Here is a 22,948-nt window from a genome sequence, read left to right as displayed (position 1 = left end):
ATCTGTTGCCCAGATTACTAATACAAGAGGGGGGTGAATTGAGTTATATTTAAAAAAAATAACAATTATAAATCAAATATACAATATAAAATATAAACAAAATACGAAACAGTAATAAATATAAAGAGTAAGGGTAAAAGAGAAGCAAACTCAGTATGTTAACGAGGTTCGACCCCACTGCCTATGTCCTCGCCTCAAGCTACCCTTTGAGGATCCCTAAATTCACTATTCAACCTCCTTCAGGTGGAGATAGAAACCTATTACACCTTTGAACAACACCGCTACAAAGGATCCTTGTAGAACACCCTCTACACTTGCAATCACCTTACACGTGATGATTCAACTATTCCTCATGTAGAACACTTTCTACACGCACAAGGGTTATACACACCATTTTTCTGATACAAGAGCTGATAGTGGGTAGGTTATCAGAAAACACTTCTCAATGAGTGAAATAAGAACAATACAACGCAAACTATATCTCTCAAAATGAACAATGATTAAGGCTTAATGCTTAGAAAAGAAAGAATGAAAGCTTTGAATGAATGTTGTATACTCTGGATGTTGTGAATGTGAAGCTCTCAAATGATCTATTTATAGGCATATGAGACCTCATATTCAAATTTAAAAAGATTTACATGTCAAAGACAACATCATTCACTTTTTCAAAAAAATCAAATAAAATGTTCTTCTTTTTCAATTGTCAAAGACAACATCATTCATTTTTCAAAAACTTCAAACCTAATCTTTTACTTTTGGCATATGACAAAAGGAGCATACTTTACTTTTCAAAAAATTCAAACCTAATCTTTTATTTTTTGCATATGACAAAAGGAGCACACTTTTACTTTTCAAATATTTCAAACAAAATCATTTACCTTTTGCATAAGTCAAAAAAAGCATCAATCACTTTTGAAAATATTTAAATAAAACATGCACATGTGAAAGATGACAATCAATCATCTTTAATATTTTCAAAGTTCAACCATTTAATCAAGGCATGCACATGTAAAAGATGACAATCAATCATCTTTCAAAATTTTCAAATTTAATTTTCAAAAATATTCATGCACATGTGGAAAATGTATTTTAATGTTTTATGATAAAATATTAATTTTGAGACTTAATCTTAATTTCGATTTTTTAAGAAATTTACAACATTACTCTATAATTTTAATGTGAATTTGTTCCTTTCTTGCTCATGCTTGTTTCCTTGATGTGCTTGACTCCATTGTGTAGACAACTTGAGTTTGAGACTTTTTTATTCTTTGAATTCATTTATTATCATCAAAATCCATGTGTAGATATATAATTACACAAAACTTGAAACTTTGGATTCAACAATCTCCCCCGTTTTGATGATGACAAATACTTGATAGAATCTGAAACCTGTATTAATACTTAAGCTCCCCCTGAGAATGTGCATTAGTTTTTCAAGCAAAAGTATAAATATAATTCCAAGCATATATAACAAGTTTAGCAATTCAAACAATGTTAATGTTATAGTCTAACACTTCTCCCCCTTTTGGTATCATTAAAAAGGATCCGCAACAAGTAAATGGACTGAAGAAAACGGTGCGTTAGTAGATACTGTAGATAGTTGAAAAAAAATTGGATCCGTCCGCGACCCGACAAGTGTGGCTGAAGATTTGAAAAAATCGCCTGATGTTGTCGACAAACGAGATTGAAGGCTCCGAGTTTCTAAAAAATGTCATTTTCACCGATCAGGAAAAAAAATCACATTGCTCTTTGACTTGGATGATAACTCGTCTGGTTCTTTATGCTATCTCTATAAAATTAGTCTTAAAGATCATCCAATCCGCATCAAGTTTTCTTCTCATCTCTATAACTCATCTGCATTCTTTCAACATTCTAGTTTTAAGCCTTCTATTCTATTCTCAATGGCTCATTCTTCTAATATTTCTCTAGATCTATCCATGAGGCATTCTGCACCTCAACCTCCTGTCCTTTCTGCAGCTGCCATTGGTGTCATGTTACAGTAAGAAAATAATAATCTGGCTAATAAGTCAGATTCTGATGCTATCTATGACTTGGTGAGTCTTGAGACTCGCTACTCTTCCTCTATTGTTGCTTTTTTCCAGCGGCTACAAGCCAAAAATCATGAAGTTGAAAAGCTCAAAGAACAAATTGTTGTACTTCAACGAATTGTTCAAGAGTCTCATACAAGGGAATGAATCATTCGGCAGAAAATAAACAGTTGAAATCTTTATTAGATTCTTCATTCCGCTTGCCGGTTCCCATGGATAAGAATGACATGATATTGTATGAAGAAAATGAGCGTCTCAAATATGAGGCTAAGAATCTCAAGTTTATGTCAAAGTATTTAAAAAATCTATCTCTATTTTTATTGACTCTGGTCTATCTTTTAAGAGATATTCATAGTATGCATCATACGTATTTCTCTTCTGATCATACATAATCTATCTTCTGCTAAAGGTTTTGTGAAAATATCTGCTAACTGATCGTGTGTGTTTGTAAACTCTAGTATTATATCGCCTTTCTGCACATAATTTCGAAGAAAATGATATCTTATTTCAATATGCTTAGTTCTAGAATGTTGTATTGGGTTCTTTGAAAAATTTATAGCACTTGTATTATCACATTTGATTGGAATGTGATTATAAATGAATTTAAAATTTTCAAGTTGTTGCTTCATGTAGAGAACTTGAGCACAACAACTACCCACAACAACATATTCTGCCTCAGCAGTAGATAGTGCTATAGAATTTTATTTTTTACTAAACCAGGAAACTAGTGCGTGACCTAAGAAATGCATGCTCCACTAGTACTTTTTCGATCTATTTTACAGCCAGCATAATCTGCATCTGTGTAGCTGATTAGATCGAAAGATGTGTGCTTAGGGTACCATAACCCTAGGTTAATTGTACCACTAAGATATCTAAGAATGGGCTTAACTGCAATTAAATGTGATTCTTTTGGATATGATTGAAAGCGTGCACATAAGCACACACTAAACATAATATCTGGTCTACTGGCTGTTAAATATAATAAGCTACCAATCATACCTCGATATATTTTCGAGTCAACTGTCTTACTGGATTCATCTTTATCAAGTTTAGTTGATGGGTTTATTGGTGTTCCAATTTCCTTAGTACTTTCCATCCCAAACCTTTTCAGTAATTCCTTAATATATTTTGATTGATTGATAAATGTCCCACTTTTTGCTTGCTTAATTTGCAATCCGAGAAAGAATGTAAGTTCTCACATCATGCTCATCTCAAATTCTTCTTGCATAGTTTTAGCAAAAACTTGACACATATTTTCATTAGTAACACCGAATATTATATCATCAACATAAATCTGAATTAAAAAATATCATCATTTTCATATTTAATAAAAAGAGTTGTGTCGATTTTTCCTCTTGAAAAACCTTTTTCAATTAAGAAACCACTGAGTCTCTCGTACCAAGCTCTAGGAGCTTGTTTAAGTCCATATAGTGCTTTTGTGAGTTTGAAAACATGATTTTGGGAAATATGATTTTCAAAACCTGGAGGTTGCTCAACATATACCTCTTCATTTATAAAACCATTTAAGAAAACACTTTAAACATCCATTTGGAAAAGTTTGAAATCTTTATAACAAGCATATGCAAGTAGCATTCGAATAGCTTCTAATCTTACGACTGGTGCATATGTCTCATCATAATCGATTCATTCTTTTTAATTAAAACCTTGGGCTACAAGTCGAGCCTTATTTCTAGTAATGACTCCGGACTCATCTTTCTTGTTTCTAAAAACCCATTTTGTTCCAATAATAATATGATTTTTGGGTTTAGGAACAAGTGTCCAAACATCATTTCTTTCAAATTGATTCAACTCTTATTGCATAGCTAGAATCCAAGATTCATCAAGAAGTGCATCATCAATATTTTTGGGTTTAATCTGAGATAGAAAAGCAGTATGATTGCAAATATTTCTAAGAGATGATCAAGTACTTACCACCTCGTGAAGGTTCTCCCAAAATTTATTCTACTGGATGATCTTTCACAAATTTCCACTATTTGCTTGCATTTTGTATTAAATTTTGATGATTTTTCCTGATGGTTCCATGTTGAACTTCTTTTATTCTGTTCTCTTTGTTGAGATTGAGATTTTCCATGTTATTTATACCTCATGTTTCTTCATCAATAGATTTCTTGGAAAGTGGAGAATTAGATTTATCAAATATTACATGCATAGATTCTTGTACAGTTAAATTCTTTTTATTGAATACTCTATAAGCTTTACTATTAGTAGAATACCCGAGAAAAATACTTTCATTAGATTTTGCATCAAAATTGCCTAAATTATCTCTGTCATTCAAAATAAAACATTTACATCCAAATACATGAAAGTAACCAATGTTGGGCTTTCTCTCATTCCAAAGCTCATAGGGGGTTTTATCTAATTTAGACCTTAGCATAACTCTATTTATAACATAACATGCAGTACTTACCATTTCGACCCAAAAATAACTAGGCAAGCTGTTCTCATTGAGCATTGTTCTTACCATATCTTGAAGAGATCTATTTTTCCTCTCTACTACCACATTTTGTTGAGGAGTTCGAGGAGCAGAAAAATTATGTACAAAACCATTTTCATCACAAAATGTTTCAATATTTTTATTAACAAACTCTTTTCTTCTATCGCTTTGGATACTTGAAATAGTATATCCCTTTTCATTTTGAATTCTCTTGCATAACTTGGTAAAGGCATTATGTGCCTCATCTTTATGAGTAAGAAAGATGACCCAAGTATATCTAAAGAAATCATCAACAATAACAAATGCATAATATTTTCCTTCTAAACTTGCAACTCTATTTGGTCCAAAAAGATCCATGTGTATTAGTTGCAATGGTCTAATAGTGGACATATGTTTCTTGGTTTTAAAAGAAGTTTTTGTTTATTTACCAAATTGGCATGCATCACAAATTTTATTTTTAAGAAAATATGTTTTTGGTAAACCTTTCACAAGATCATTTTTTGAAAGTTTGGAAATAAGTTTCATGTTGGCATGACCTAGTCTTCTATGCCATAACCAATTGGTTTCATTTTGAGTTGAAAAACAAATTGCATCTTGTCAGGTAATTTCTATTCTAAAAGCAATAAAACAAATATTACAATTATAATCATTCAAAATAATGCATTTATCCATTTTGAAAGTAACTGTAAATCCTTTATCACATAATTGACTTATACTCAAAAGATTATGTTTTAGACCTTCAACAAGTAGAACATCTTCAATTATGAGAGAAGATTCATTACCAATTTTACCTATCCCACTATCTTCCCTTTCGAGTTGTCTCCAAATGTCACATGTCCTTCTTCTTTAAATCTAAGATCAAAGAATTTAGTTTTGTCTCCCGTCATGTGTCTTGAACATCCACTATCTAAAAACCATTTGTTTTTGCTTGTGGATGACTTCATGCATACCTATAAAAACAATTAAAATGATTTTTCTTAGTACCCAAATTCTTTGGGTCCTTTATTTATTAGTATTAGAAGAAATAAAATTTTTAGGTGCCCATATGGCCCTAATAGTCATTGTATGATTTTTTCTAATAGGACAAGTACGATAATTATGACCATTTCTATTACAGAAATTGCAAATAGCATGTGACATATTTGAAGAACTTGAATGATTATAATAATACTTTTTTTTGACAAAATTATTTTTATGAAAAAATTTTGAATATTGGTTTTTGATGTAGAAGGATTATCAAAGAAATTTTTATAAGGTTTGTATTTTTGTTTTGGCATATATCCCAAACCTACCTTGTCAAAAACACATCTTTGACTACCAAGAAGTTTTTCAAATTTCTTTTTCCATTCGTACAATTTTCAACAATATTTTCTAAATCAGTTTTCTTCTTATTCAACTCAAGATTTTCATATTTCAAAATGATACTTTCTTTTCTTAAAATATCAATTTCGTTTGTTAAAGAAGAATTTTTCTTTTTCAAAGCAGTATACTTGATACCCAATTTTTCAAATTCCTCATATACCTCTTCTGAAACATTTTGTAATTCTTCATATAAAGGATTTTCAATATTATCAAGATTTGTTACCTCAATATCATCTTTAGCCATAAGACAAAGATTTGATGATTCTCCATTGTTTGCTTCATTATCTGAGCTACTTGAATCATCATCTCATGTAGCTTTCATTGCTTTCTTGTCCTTGTTTCGATCTTTCTTTAGCAGAGGACAATCTGGCTTGATATGAACAGGCTTATTGCATTTATAACAAATTAAAGTGTCATTTTTACCTGAATCTTTCTTGGAAAACTTTTTGAAGAATTTCCTCGAAGGAGTTTTATTTTTCTTTAAGAACCTCTGAATTCTTCTTGTTATCATCGCAACTTCTTCATCTTTGTCTTCATTTTCCTCATCTTCATCACTTTCACTTTCATGAGGAACAACTTTAAGTGCCAAGTTTTTCTTTGGCTTTCCTTCTTCTTCTCCTCTTTTCAATGTGTACTCATGGGTGATAAGTGACCCGATGAGTTCATTCACTTCGAACTTCTTGAAGTCTCTAGCTTCAAGAATCGCTGTCACTTTTGATTCCTAGCGTTTTGGTAGAGTTGAGAATTTTTCTTACTATCTCCACCTTGGAATAAACTTTGCCAAGAGCTGTCAAACTGTTTATGATGTTAGTAAAACGAGTGTACATACTAGAAATAGATTCATCATCATTCATCTTAAAAATTTCATATTCATGAGTAAGAATATAAATTTTTGATTTCTTGACTTACGAAATTCCTTCATAAGTAACTTCCAAATTATCCCAAATTTCTTTTGCTGTAGCACATGTCATTATTCTATTAAACTCATTTCCATTGAGAGCATTAAATAATAAATTCATAGCAGTTAAATTCAAAGTATAAAGTCTATCGTTTTCACGATCAAACTCTTCTTATTCCTTTTTAACCTTTACTCCATCAACCACTTTTGTTGGAGTATAAGGTTCATTTACAATACATTTCCAGATTTCTCGACCTTGAGTCTGAAGGAATATTCTCATTCTAACTTTCCAGAATGAGTAATTATCTCCACAAAAGAGTGGAGGCTGACTGCTAGATTGACCTTCACCAAATGAAGCTGCAATGTTAGCCATAAGATCTTAACTCAAAAAATAGTTAATCTTATAATAGAGCTCTTAACTCTGATACCAATTGTTGCCCAGATTACTAACACAAAAGGGGAGGTGAATTGAGTTATATTTAAAAAAAATAACAATTATAAATCAAATATACAATATAAAATATAAACAAAATACGAAACAATAATAAATATAAAGAGTAAGGGTAAGAGAGAAGCAAACTCAGTATATTAACGAAGTTCGGCCCCACTGCCTACGTTCTCGCCTCAAGCTACCCCTTGAGGATCCCCAAATTCACTATTCAACCTCATTCAGATGGAGATAGAAACCTATTACATCTTTGAACAACACCGCTACAAAGGATCCGTGTAGAACATCATCTACACTTGCAATCACCTTACACGTGGTGATTCAACTATTCCCCGTGTAAAACACTTTCTACACGCACAAGGGTTATACACACCATTTTTCTGATACAAGAGCTGATAGTGGGTAGGTTATCAGAAAACACTCTTCAATGAGTGAAATAAGAACAATACAGTGTAAACTATATCTCTCAAAATGAACAAATATTAAGGCTCAATACTTAGAGAAGAAAGAATGAAAGTTTCGAATGAATGTTGTATACTCTGAATGTTGTGAATGTGAAGCTCTCAAATGATCTATTTATAGGCATATGAGACCTCATATTCAAATTTAAAAAGATTTACATGTCAAAGACAATATCATTCACTTTTTCAAAAAAATCAAATAAAAGGTTCTTCTTTTTCAATTGTCAAAGACAACATCATTCATTTTTCAAAAACTTCAAATCTAATATTTTACTTTTGGCATATGACAAAAGGAGCACACTTTACTTTTTAAAAAATTCAAACCTAATCTTTTACTTTTTGCATATGACAAAAGGAGCACACTTTTACTTTTTAAATATTTCAAACAAAATCATCTACCTTTTGCATAAGTAAAAAAAAATCAATCACTTTTGAAAATATTCAAATAAAACATACACATGTGAAAGATGACAATCAATCATCTTTAATATTTTTAAAGTTCAACCCTTTAATCAAGGCATGCACATGTAAAAGATGACAATCAATTATCTTTCAAAATTTTTAAATTTAATTTTCAAAAATATTCATGCACATGTGGAAAATGTATTTTAATGTTTTATGATAAAATATTAATTTTGAACCTTAATCCTAATTTCAAATTTTTAAGAGATTTACAACATTACTCTATAATTTTAATGTGAACTTGTTCCCTTCTTGCTCATGCTTGTTTTCTTGATATGCTTGACTCCATTGTATAGACAACTTGAGTTTGAGACTTCTTTATTATTTGAATTCATTTGTTATCATCAAAATCCATGTGTAGATATATAATTACACAAAAATTAAAACCTTGGATTCAACAATATCAATTATTTTCTTTCAAATTATGTATTTACATTCATTTTTGTCTTGTTAGTAAATATATGGTTTCAAGTTTTGGAAGTGATTCCGATTTCCATTTTGGCCAATTTCTTGTAAAATTCTTGTCTATTTTGAATTTTACAATTAATTAATATTTTTCAAAGTTTTCTCTATGTTTTCAGTGAATCTCTTATCTTCTTTGTGTTGATCATCTGTTGGAACTATCCCTAGAATTAATCTCTATTTTGTTTAGCATCAATTGGTATCAAAGCTTAAGCATCTTTCCTAGGATTAGATCTCATCAATTTCCATGATTGGTGATCGTGGTCGTGGTTGTTGTGGGCAGGTGCCGAACAAGAAAGCCACACACCGTGATCGTAGCGTTTAGGATATGATGATTGAGAATTTATAGATGCAAGTTACAGGATATCAATGATCATGAGATGGAAAATCATGATTCCGATTCCAGTTTTGAGAACCTGTCTCACAATCGTGCTTCATTCTAGAAGTACGGTGGTCAGGAGGAGCGTTATTAGGATCTCAATCTTAGAGTTGATTTACCAAAATTTCTTAGTACTCTTCAAACTGAAAGTTTTGTTGATTTATTGTATGAGGTTGAGCGGATTTACTACTCTAAGGAAGCAGAATTTGAAGATGGATATTCTTTCATAGAGTGAAACTCTTTACCAATCTATGATACCTATCTTGATAAAAATAACCTAGTGGATGAGGTAACTATATTGATTGAAAATATAGAAAAATTGGAAAAAGAAAATGATGATGAAGTTTTGAAGTTTGAAGATCATGAAACAATTTTCGAGACAATTAACTATGTTGATTTTCTTGGAGTTGAGGATGTTTTTTCAATATCCCCTATGTAATTTTTTTTTTTTTTTTTTTTGGATTTGAGGTGTGGAAAAGAAATTTAATTTTGGAGTATAAGATATTCAATGTTATTTTATTTTGAGCCAATCAAATCAATTTTAGTTTTTCTATGATCATCAGGATGATACAACAAAAGGAAAGAAAGATTGGTCTAATTGGACATCTAAAAGATCGATGTAAGAAAGTTAGAATTTGAGAGCAAATTCTCTCCAACTTGGTGATAATGGTGCAAATCCAAATTAAAATGGGGTATCAGTTATTTTCTCTTAAATCATTTCAGAATAATATCAGCTATTTTCTCAAAATCATATATATTTACAAAATTAGTTATTTTCTCACAAATCATATATTTATGCTCATTCTTATATTGTTAGTAAATATATGGTTTCAAGTTTTGAAAGTGAGTCTTATTTCGATTTTGGTCAAATGTTTTATAGGATTCTTATTTATTTGTATATTTAATTTTCCTATAATAATTTCGATTTTTCCATTTTGAAAAAAAATATATCATAATTTCAAATTTTGTAACTATTTAAGTTTGGCTTGTGGGTAGGGCTGAGCAGAAATCCGAAAATCCGACTCCGGCCCTGACTTCGCTCCGACTCCGACGAATCGGAGTCGGAGTCGAAGTTTTTTTCCCCCTGGAAGTCGGAGTCGAAGGTGGAGGTGTCTCGACTCCGACTCCGCTCAAATCCGACTCCGACTCTGACTTCCACTCCGACTATATAAATTACTATATAAGTTACTATAGCTTATTTTATATTTTACATTACTAGTTTACTATAAGTCAATATATAATATATAGTTATATATATACTATATATATTAAGGGCTTATATAGTATATAGTTACTATAATATGTATTTTTTATGTATTAATCATATATATTTATATGTTTTATATAACTATACCTTATATAGTTAATTGATATTACTAATTTACTATAAGTTACCATATAATAATATAGTTACTATATAAGTTACTATGCCTTATATAGTTAATTGACATTACTAATTTACTATAAGTTACTATATAATAATATAGTTACTGTATAAGTTACTATGCCTTATTTAGTTAATTTATATTACTAATTTACTATAAGTTACTATATAAGTTACTATAGCTTATTTTATATTTTATATTACTAATTTAATATAAGTTAATATAGACTATATAGTTACTATATAAGTTACTATAGCTTGTTTTATATTTTATAATTTACATTACTAGTTTACTATAAGTTAATATATAATATTTTATTAATATTTATTCTATTATCTGTTGATATATCTATTATATTAGCTATTATATATATCCTGGTATACGTAGTTAGTATACGTAGTTGGTATCAAAGCCAACGGTTATTATATAATAGATATATTACTATTTATTGCTATTTTATTTTATTGTTGTTTTATTATGTTTATGTTTAATTTCATGATGAATTATTACGCACATAATATTGGTTTTCGTGATCGCTATGAATTAAATTGTTTAGAATATAATTTGAAACTTGAATTAAATAATTTACAAGAAAGGATAAAACATCTTAATGAAAAACAATTATTAATGAACAAATAATAGAATAAATATTAATAAACAGATGCATGATGTGCAGAATATAAGGGCATGAATAAAAGTAAATAGTAAAATAAGATAAAATCAATTTTATTGAAAACATAATACTTATAAAGAGATTAATTCTCAAAGGATTGAAAGGCAGGAGACATGGAAAGGAGTTTACAAGAGAGAAGTTTTGAGAGTGACGAAAGAGAGGGACTAAATAAGGCTTCAGATGAGAATTTCTGAATGCCTTTCCTCACTTACAAACTGACTATTTATAGACTCTAAAACAGTACCTTACAATAATATTACTGACATGTACAGTGACTCCAATAACTCATACACAGTGAATAGGCGGCTACATTTATTAAACATGGGCGGCTAAACAGTAACTAGACAGCTGGATGATTCTTGACTGACGGGCATTTTGAACAGTGTTCTGATAATGGAAAAAAGAACGATAATCTTTTGGAATTACATAATCTGAGGGTCATAATTTGCCAGTTCCAGTTCATACGGATCTTGAGAATCCATCATCTGTGAAGAATAATATGGTGAATTGTCATGAGAATGAGAGACATGTTGAGAAGGAGAGGCCTGCTGTAGTGGCGATGATGTTGTCTGCTGTGCTGGAGATAATCTGACTTGATGGTCTTCTTCTTCATCACTGTCTGATACTTGTGACATTGCTTCTGCTAATTTTTTCAAATCTTTTTTATTGGTAATTGTTACTAATTGAGTTTAGAATCTGCTTCTCTGAATAAGAACCTCAAGAGCCTTGGTAATTTTTTAGAACATTTTTACAACATGATCATAATTATACTTTTCCCACCATTTTACAGAGACTTGGCGGGCCAAGAACATAATGTTTTTGAGAGAAGGATGAGGTTTGATGACATATTCCCACTTCATGATCCAATTTAGTTTGGTTTTAAGAAAGAAAAGGAGAAGTAGTGAACAATGTGATAATGAAGGTGGACAATCGTTCTGTAATGTGAAAGCTTGAAGACTCTCCTGAAGAGGTAGAAGAAGAATGAGAGATTCTGGTCCAAATTGATCCCACCATAATAGGAACCATCGCGGTAGAGTCTTAATTTCCTGTAATTTATCAAAATGGAGAAACCAGGAATGACGCAAATTCTTGTTTTGTCGTAAGAATGTTTTGTTTCATGCTTGCTGATAATTGTAGTAATCGAAATAAGGAGGATCATATGGCTGAGAAAATCTTTTTGTCAAATATGGGCTTTTTCCCCACTATTCTAAGGTAAGAACCTGTTTAATAGTAACTTTATAGAATGCAATAATCGGAGTTGCAGGTGGAGAAGGTTGAGATTGTAGAGAGCAGGGGATTTCAGAGATAATAATAGAATCAGTGTCTACTAAAATAAATTCATAAAAGTTCTGAGTCTTGGTAATGTTCTGGGGAACATAATGCCAATCTGGTAATAGAAAAGTGTCAAGTAATTTTTAAGGTTCAGATAAATGCTGTAATTCTGATTCAATAGGAAAGATTGGATGCCAATGGGATTTGAAGATAATAGGAGTTACAGAGGGCTGAGATAATGGTGGAGGATTAATAATTTGAGAAGAAGAAGAACCAGAAGAAGAAACAGCTTTTGAGTATGTGGGTAATTTTGGAGAGGATAATGGTGAAAATGGATTATAAGATGGCCTAATGTTTTGTGATAATGTCCCTAGTACTGTATAGGGTTTTGGTGTGACGGAAGGACAGGGTGAAGGATAAGGAGGAGAAGGTGATTTGGCATAGGAGGATTTGGATTTCATTCTGGACTTTGAGGAAGACATGATTTTCCCTGTAAGAATTCTCGGGATAGAAAATCAGGAAGAAAATTAGAATCTCCTTTAATATGCTCAATATCAAAATAAAAAATGCTTAAAATAGCTTGCCATCTTGCAAAAATTTGTTTAGCAGCCAAGTTTTTAACATCTTTTACTAAAACTTCATTGACTGATTTACAATCAATTCTAAGTAAAAACTTTGATTCAAAAGATCATCTTGAAATTTAGAAATGCATAATACAATAGCTAAAATTTCTTTTTTAATAGTACTGTAATTCTTTTGAGCAGGATTCCAGCATCCTGAATGGAATCGAATAATCTGTTCTTTTTCATCTGATAATTTTTGTTTCAAAATTCCTCCATAATCAATATCAGAGGCATCTGTTTCAACAATTTTAAAAGCATCAGGAGATGGGAGTCCTAAGCATGGTAATTTCTTAACATGAGTCTTTATTTGTTTTATAATATTTGTATGTTCCTCTGTCCATGGAGGTGAATTCTTTTTTAATTTTTTGAATAATGGTTTACATAAAGGTCTAAGTGCCTGATAAAAATCAGCAACATAATTTAAACTTCCTAGAAATCTTTGTAGTTGTTGCTTATCCTTTATTTCATCAGGAAATTTATTAGCAAATTCTATAGCCCTACTTATTGGGGTAATAGTTCCTTGATAAATATCATGTCCAAGGAATCTAATCTTGTTTTGGAATAATTTGACTTTAGATGATGAAACTACTAATCCATTTTGTTTAATGATTTGAACAAAAGTATTTAAATGTTTTCAATGTTGTTCAATTGATGAAGAGAATATTAATACATCATCTATATAAACTATAGAAAAATGAGTGAAAGGTGTAAATATTTCATTCATAATATTTGAAATTCACTAGGAGTATTTTTTAATCCGAAAGGCATAACATTCCATTCATAATGTCTAAAAGGGACTGTAAATGCAATTTTATATCTATCTTTTTCAACAATCTGGATTTGCCAAAATCCGCTTTTCATATCAAATTTTGAAAATATAGTGGAAGCATAAAGTCGAGATAATAAATCTTTTTTATTAGGAATAGGGTATCTAATCCATTGTAAAACTTTGTTTAAAGGCTTATAATTTATAACTAATCTAGGAACACTCCTCTTTCTAATTCTGCTTGTTTTTGTACATAAAAAGCAACACAACTCCATGGTGATTTGCTCTTTCTAATAAGTTCTTTAGTTAATAAATCATTAATTTCTTGTTTATAGAATTCTAATAATTCTTTATTCATTTGAATGGGTCTGGCCTTAGTAGGAATATTCTTTTCAGAAAATTCTTTTTCATAAGATAATTCGACTATATGTTGTTTTCTACTCCAAAAAGTATTAGGTAAATTAAAACATCATTTTCAATTATATTTTTAAAATTATTAATTTTTTGGATTAGTAAATGATCTTTTAATTGTTCTTCAATTCTTTTGTATTTTAATTCTTGTTGTAAGAAATTTATTTGTTTTTCTTTTCTTTTGATTTTGACTTTTGTTAAAAAATTAATTTCTTTAGTTAATGATGCTTCTTTTAAGGAATTAATCTCTCTTGAGACTGGAGGGAATAAAAATTTAAATTGAATTTCTTTTCCTAATGTTTTAGTAGAAATTCCTTCTTCTGTTACAGAGAAAGGGTAAAGTAAAGCAAGAAATGAGTTTCCTAATATTACTTTGGTGTTGATGTTTTTTACTAGAATGAATGTTGTTTTAAAGCAAATTCCACTATTACATATATGTGCATTTAATAATTTATAATTTATATTTAATTTTACTCCATTAGCTTGAGATAATGTCTCTTTTGTTTTTTCAAAATATTTAGAGGGTATTATTCCTTCTTGTATGCAGTTTAGATATGCACATGTATCTAATAAAACTATTGCAGAAAAAAGAAAATTCTTCATTAATGGAAATAGTTACTTCAGTATACCATTTTTGAAAATTCATTTTATTAAGTATGTTTATAAAATTATCTAATTCTTCTTTTGTAATTTTTACTGAGCTTTCTCCTTGTTCTTTTTTAGGAGTGTCATTATTTTTATCTATTTTTAATAGTATAATTTCTTGTAATAATTGTTCATTAGAAACTTCAAGTTTGGTGTTAGAAGCTTTCAAATTTCTAATTTCTTTCTTTATTTCATTAATTTCTTGATGTAAATCCTTTAAAGTAATATTTTGTTTTTCTGATTGAAATCTATTTATTATTTCTAGAAAATCATATGACGAGGGGGTTGAATTGGGTTTAAAAGTCTTTGGATTACTAAAAGTATCTTTTAATTTTTCTAAATATTCTTTTCTTTCTTGTGGATTATTAATTTTATCTATTAATTCTAATATAATATTTTCATGTGACGATAATACGTTAATAGTTTTGTTACAGATACAATTATTTTTATCTAGACAATTACAAACATGAATTTCATCTTCTTCTGACTCGTTAGAAGATTCTTCTGAAAAACTTGATTCTTTTAATCGATAAATTTCATCTTCTTCTGAAGAAATTTCATCTTCTTCACTTGATTGTATAAAGATATTTAGTAATTTTTCTTTTACTTCTTCAGGTATATCTAATTCATTAATTTCTTTTTTAACCTTACAATTTGATGCATAATGTCCAATCTTTCCACATTTATAACATACAATTTGTTTTTTCTTTTTATTAAACTTTTTCGTATTTTTTACTGGTTTCTTATATATGGGCTTTTCATTGGGTTTTTTATAAAGTTTTTTATAATTTCTTTTCTTAGTTGGATAAGTTTTATAAATTCTTTTTCCTTTTTTGTGTCTTGTAGAATGAGCTAATAATGGAGAATAACTAAACTGTTTACAAAAGGTACCTAATTCTTTTGTAGCAAATTTCTTTTATTTTTCCATTTGCTTTTTTAATCTTATATCATTACACATAATCAGACCAGTTCTATTAATAGAAGATATTATATCTCCATATGTAAGATTAATAAAGTCAATAGTACCATCTGATTTTACTAAAAATTCTAGTACCTTTTAGGCGAAGTAATATGGAAGTCTGGCTATGAACTTTTCCTTCTAGTATGGTTGTTGGCAATCATCTCTGATCATAACTTTAGTTAGAAAGACATCTTTATACCATCTAAAATCAGATAATCTAGGATATCTTAAATTGATTAATAAATCACTAGTTTTTTCTTTAAATTGGAAAGGATCACCTACAAAATGTTTTGTTAATATAAATATCAGAGTATTAACAGCATCTTCTATAGGTTGACTATCTTCTATCTTAATCTCTTGCAGATTTTCATCATGCTTATAAGCACTTAATATTCTTATTCTTTGTTCTTATGTAAGATAATGATTCCACCAGCCTTTTAATTGGCCAATGAATCATGTAACTAGAACATGTGCTACTTGATGATCTGACCTCCTACTGGCTTTATAAACATTAGCTACCATAATCATTTCTTGAAAATGATTTGATATTTCATATTCGGATAATCCATCTATATTCCATTCATATAATGCATCTGATGCAAAAGCAGATCTCACTATATATTCTCTTTCCTCGAATTGTATATCCGGATGGTAGGCCTTGGATACCAATTACGAGTAGTAGAGGTATGCCTTGCAGATTCCCTAGGATAAAATTTCCTACTATGATTTCCTTTAATTTTGTTTATCTGTAATTCTTTGAATTGATTTTCAATATTATTAATTTCAGAATCAGATAGATCAGGTAAATCTGTCTTACTTAATACATTAATATGAGATTGTCTTGAAGTGGATGCATTATTATCAATATTTAATTTTTCTAATTTGCTAGATATCTATTCTAGTAAATCTTCTTTAGTCTTAGAAAAACTAGATTTTAAGTGAGCAGGTATTTCATGGGGAATAAACAAAGGAATTTCTTTAGCTTCTTTAACAGGAGTTTTAATAGGAGATATTAAGTTTTCAATTATTTCTAATTGTTTACTTATGATTTTTAAATATAAATTAGTATAATTATTTTGTTGAATTATATTATCAGTATTTTTAGTTTCTGGAAAAGTTAATCTCTTTATTGGTGATGCTAATATTTGTGTATTTCTTTGATTATACTTAATAGCTTCAAAAGGAGTGTATTCTTCATAAATAATTTGATTATTTTTTACTTTAACCTATTGATTAGTAGTCCTATTTATAGTCGACAACTGATTTGATTTATATATTTCAAACCACATAAAGAAAGGTATATTAATTTGTATACTTTCTAAATATTCATAGTATTTTATTTGGATATAATCTCTTTCTAATTTTGAGAAAGTAGAGAAAAACGAAAGTCTTTTCTGTTTATTTTCTTCTTTCATATAATCTTGTTTAAAATATTCTTTATTAATTTTAAATTCTTCTTTACTCAGGGTAAATATTTGGGCGTCATCTCCAACTACTTGTGAATAGGTTGGAGAAGAAGGTTCTTTATTCTGATGAGGATTAGAAGAGGATGCTAAATCATGGTGATTGACTGAATATATAGGTGTATCAATAATATTTCCAGGAATAACTCCCCGGACTTGAGTATCTAGATTTTGAGATCTAGTATCAAAATTTTGTGTTTTATTTCTAGAGACTGAAGTAATTGCAGATCTATTATCAAAATTTTGAGATCTATTCCCACTAATTATATATCGTGGTGTATGGTAGCTGGAGGTGCTGGAGAAGAATAATGAGAAAATGATCTCCTAAAAGGTTGGAAGGCAATTTGGACTGTTCCGTCCTGGTTTTGATCTATATAATCTAAATCATCTTTATAATTATTTTCTACATTTGGTAATGGAATAATATTTTCTAATTGCCATTCATTAGGAAGAGTAATCTGATTCCAATGAATTTGTTTAGGAATTTGTATGCTAGAATTTGGTGTACTAGATTGTAATAATAATGTATAGCCTTTTGGACTAGTAATGAGAGCTTGTGGCTCTAATGTTATTTTCATTAATTTATAATGGATTCTATATACTACGGTTAAAAGATGTGATCCTTTCATCATATGATAGCCATTCGTTTTAATATTTAATGTTAAGGCATATAGAATATTAGAATCAAATAATGAAAGTGAATAATTAGGATAACAGTTAAAATATACTGGGCCTTGAAATAAACTAGATTCAACCATGCCAAGTAATGAATCATGGAAATTATAATGTCTTCCATCTCTTAAACAGAGTAATACAGAAGCATTTAGTCTATTTCTGGTAAGTGGTTTTACAGCCACTTGTACTAATCCAATATGTATAAATAAATATTTATGTTCCTTATGGTGTTTAATGGCTTCTTTTGTTAATAATTGTAATGATTCATAATTATTATTTAGGCTAATAGTTTTTTCTACTGTTTTAATTGTATAATTTGTAAGTAATGATAATTTTGAAGAAAAAGTTGAATGTTTATATATTTGGTTTTTAGGTACATCAGGAATTGTCCAATCTTGTAAATTTTTTTCTATGTCTATGATGCTATAATCTTCTTGATTTACATTTTCAGTTTCTAAAGGTGTGTTAACAGTAGATGTTTCAGGTTTGAATAAAGAATTCATTGAAACATAATTTTTATGCAAAAATTTCCTATATAAAAGAGAAATAAGTAGATTAAGATCTTGAGGGAACACCACCGGGACCACCCTTAAAGTCTCCTTGGCAAGAACGGGCTAACCAATGGATTTTTATGGCTTACCCTCACAAGATTCTCAATATACTTTATTTTCTTTTATGTAGGTTACCGTTGATAAAATTCTATACCAACGAATTTTTACTTTTTTTTTTTTTTTTTTATAAAGCAAGAATACTTAGGTGATTTCTTAAACTTTTAATTTCAGATCTTAAGAAGTTACAGTGGTCTTCTAATTCTTCTATTGCAGCTTGCCTACTTCTGTATACGTGATATCTTTCCATCATTGAGCAATAATCTAGTTTCATTAATAATTGTTTTTCCTTAAGATGTTTTATCCTTTCTTGTAAATTATTTAATTCAAGTCTCAAATTATATTCTAAACAATTTAATTCATAGCGATCATGGAAACCAATATTATGTGCGTAATAATTCATCATGAAATTAAACATAAACAGAATAAAACAACAATAAAATAAAATAGCAATAAATAGTAATATATCTATTATATAATAACCGTTGGCTCTGATACCAACTACGTATACCAACTACGTATATCAGGATATATATAATAGCTAATATAATAGATATATCAACAGATAATAGAATAAATATTAATAAACAAATGCATGATGTGCAGAATATAAGGGCATGAACAAAAGTAAAGAGTAAAATAAGATAAAACAATTTTTATATAGTTATACTTATATAATATAATATATATAGTTATATATTAACTTACTAATTAACTATAGTTATATAATATATATAGTTATACTTATATACTATAATATATATAGTTATATATTAACTTACTAATTAACTATAGTTATATAATATATATATAGTTATACTTATATACTATAATATATATAGTTATATATTAGCTTACTAATTAACTATACTTATATAATATATATACATATATATAGTTATACTTATATACAATAATATATATAGTTATATTATATATAATAGTATAGTTAATTATTGAAACAAAATTAATATTTGATTTATAGTTTTTTTAAAAAAAAGGGGGCTAAATATACCAAAACAGAGTCCAAACGGGCGTCGTTGGACTCTGTTTTGGCGCCATTTACTTTGAAAAATGAAGTCTAGCAGTTTATTCCCCTTGGGCGCGAATCCCCGAATCCCTGCCAGCAAGTATTATATATTATCCCCTGCCAGCTAGCTGGCATCCTTATGATTTTTTTTTTATAATTAAAATATTTACGTGACTAAAGGGTATTGGAGTAGGTTTGCTCTGGACTAACATCTCACGCAATAATTACTCTGAATACTAAACTCCAATTGATAAAAAAGAAATTAAAAAGATACCAGTGGAGCTGGAGAGAGAGAGTCAGAGACCTTACCTAACCCAATGTCACTGTCGGACTAGGCCAACCACTGTAAGATTGATTGAACCCTACTCATTGAATATTATATATGATTAAATAAATAAAAACTTGTGGAGGTGGAACTGTATAGTCTCTTTACGTATCCCGATGTCTTCGTCGGATATGGACCTCGAAGTGGATGACATCCTTTTGTTTGTGCTTTAAGTTTGGAGAAGTTTTTGAGATGCATGGCCTCCAAAGTAGAGCACCGACTTCCCTCTCCAAAGCTTTGGACTTGCGAGACCACCACTAAAAGGTGAAGACCCAGTCCACGTTTCACTGAAAACTGTTTCAGTTTCTTCTCTCCAATCAACTCCTCCAGCCGCTCATCACCATGGCACTCTGGGACCAAACTGAGAGTCTTTGTTTTAGAGACCCTCTGTCCAGTTGAGACTTGAGCCTCCAACGGCTTCTCCGGTATCTCCTCTCTCTCTCTCTCTCTCTAACAGAAATCATTCGATTTCGTTCTTGGGTTTGAAACTTTGAAATCTGTTTTAGTTGTTTTGAATCTTTGATTTCTCTTTTTATGATTTTATCTGTTATGGTTTTGGACCTTTTAGTTGTTGATTTGATTTCTGGCCCTTTTTTTGAAGCTCTGTTTTCAGGTGCCCAGTCGGTACTCGGCAGTCCCCGTCGGCTGTGGCCCGAAGTCCCCACGCCGTCGCAGATCCGGGTCATCGAGCGGAGCATATAGCCTTCGGAGCCGGAGTCGGAGGTTGGACTCGGCCTCCGACAAAGTCGGAGTCGGAGTCGAAGGACCCAGATACCAACTCCGGTTGCGTCGGTGCTCAGCCCTACTTGTGGGCTCAGAAAATAATTTCAAAATTTGTTATTAATTAATATTATTCAGATTTTTTCACTATATTTTAGACAAATCTCTTATTTTCTCTATATTGATTATCTGTTAGAACTAACTGCCAGAATTAATTTTTATTCTGTCTAGCATCACAAAACCTTGTAGACATAATCCTTAGCACTTAAATTGGACACATTTTAGTGTTATCTCTCTTCTTTTATATTTTCAACACGTATTTTATTGTTCATGCCATAGATAAGCATTCCAAAATCCAAACACTACACCAATGTCGAGGACCAGTGTGGGTCATTCAACAACATTGTTGACATTAACCCTTTACATAAAAATACATCAATACAAACTAAATCAAAAATAAAAATTCAACGTCCTTTTAAAAGGAGAAATGTTTTTATTAAAAGGAAATCTCATAAAAATAAACTTATAAATGGACGCGACTTTTATTTTTATTTTTTTTTATACAATTCTATCTATATATTATATTGTTATTTTTGTTATAAACAGTATTTTTCTTTACTTTCTCACTTTAGCATCGGATTAGCTAGAAATTAGAAATCTAACTCAAAAGAGAGGAAAGCTTATAGAGGCAGAAGTCAAGACTCCAATGGTTGACTACCACTAATTTAAATGCAAAATTTTTCCACATGTCAATCATAATGAGAAGACGCACGAATTTCATTGAAAGCTTCAAAATAAGCACAAATCAATAGGCTGAAAATTTTGAGGTGATTCAGAACAAATTTCAAAATCAATTCCAAGAAATTTTTCATTCTTCTAACCCTAAAATAGACACTGAGATTGAGGATCTCTTTCCTGATAAAATCTTTGATTTCCGGAGTCAATTTCTTTGTGAAACTCCTTCATATGAGAAAATTCTTTCAACCTTGTAGCAAACTCCCTCCACAAAGGCCCCAAGACCTAATGGTTTCACTGGCCTTTTTTATAAGTATTATTAGAAAATCATAAAAAAAGTATTTCATTACTGCTATCAAAAACTTCGTCACAACAGGAAAGATTCCAGGAGAAATGAACCACACAAACATCACCCAAATCCCTAAGACCAAAAATCCAAATTTGGTTCATCAGTTCAGACCTATCAGTCTCTCAAATGTCTGTTACAAAGTCATATAAAAAAATTCTTGCAAATAGATTAAAAAAAAAATTATGCCAAACATCATATCATTTCACCAAATAGCCTCTGTCCTTGGAAGAATAATTCAGGAAAACACTATTTTAATCCAAGAAATCGTTCACGACCTTAAAATGAAAAATGAGAAAATAGGCCATATGGCTATCAAAATTAATATGGAGAAAACTTTTTATTTATGAAATGAGATTTCCTTACTCAGATCATAACTAGCCTAGGTTTTCAAAGCAAATTGATCAACTGGATAAAAGAATGCATAATAATAGTCACCTACTTAGTGATCATTAATTGGAAACCCCACGGCTTAATACACCCCTCTAGAGGACTCCGCCAATGGTACCCCCTTTCCCCCCTTCCTCTTTATCTTAAGATCTGATGTTCTCACAAGACTCATCACAAAAGAAAAGAATCAAGGAAATATTAAAGGAATCACTATCAGTAGACATGGACTCTCAATTTCACACATTCTTTTTGCTGATGACCTCATACTATTTGGAAAAGCAACTAGACAAAATGCACAAAAACTCATGAATTGCCTTGAAAAATATTCTCAATAGTTTGGCCAAAAAGTGCATGTCGAAAAATCATCTGTTCAATTTAGCAAAAACACTCTCCCTGAAGCAAAAAGAGAAGTGAAGGCCATTTTTTATTTTGAAAAGACTTCCTCAAAAATAAAATACCTTGGCCTACTTCTTTTTTTTCAATGCCTCAAAAAAAAAAAAAAAATCACTTTGAAGAAATCCAAGAAAACATCATCCAAAAAATGGCTAGGTGGAAGGCAAAACTGAACTCTCAAATTGGCTGAGCTACACTAATCAGAGCAGTTGCTAGTTCAATACCTTCCTATTTCATGTCCACCATCACCATTCCAAAGACCATCACAAGCAACATAGACAGAGCCATCAAGAAATTCTGGTGGGGTTTCCCATATGAAATACTCATAACTTCACACCAAAATTCTGGAAATTCATTTGCAAACCCAAATTAGTTGGAGGGCTTGGTCTTAGATTGGCCTTTGATTTCAATAAAGCCCTCTATCTCAAAAATTGATTGGCAATTAATCAATGGCAGTAATGCCATTTGGAAAGATGTCATCATTGGAAAATACATGAAACACAATTCCATTTTTGCCACCAATATAAAACCCACGGATTCTTGGTTGTGGAA

The sequence above is a fragment of the Carya illinoinensis genome, chromosome 9, assembly GCF_018687715.1.
Source record: "Carya illinoinensis cultivar Pawnee chromosome 9, C.illinoinensisPawnee_v1, whole genome shotgun sequence".
Lineage (NCBI taxonomy): Eukaryota > Viridiplantae > Streptophyta > Magnoliopsida > Fagales > Juglandaceae > Carya > Carya illinoinensis.
Note: the sequence above shows the minus strand (reverse complement) of the source record.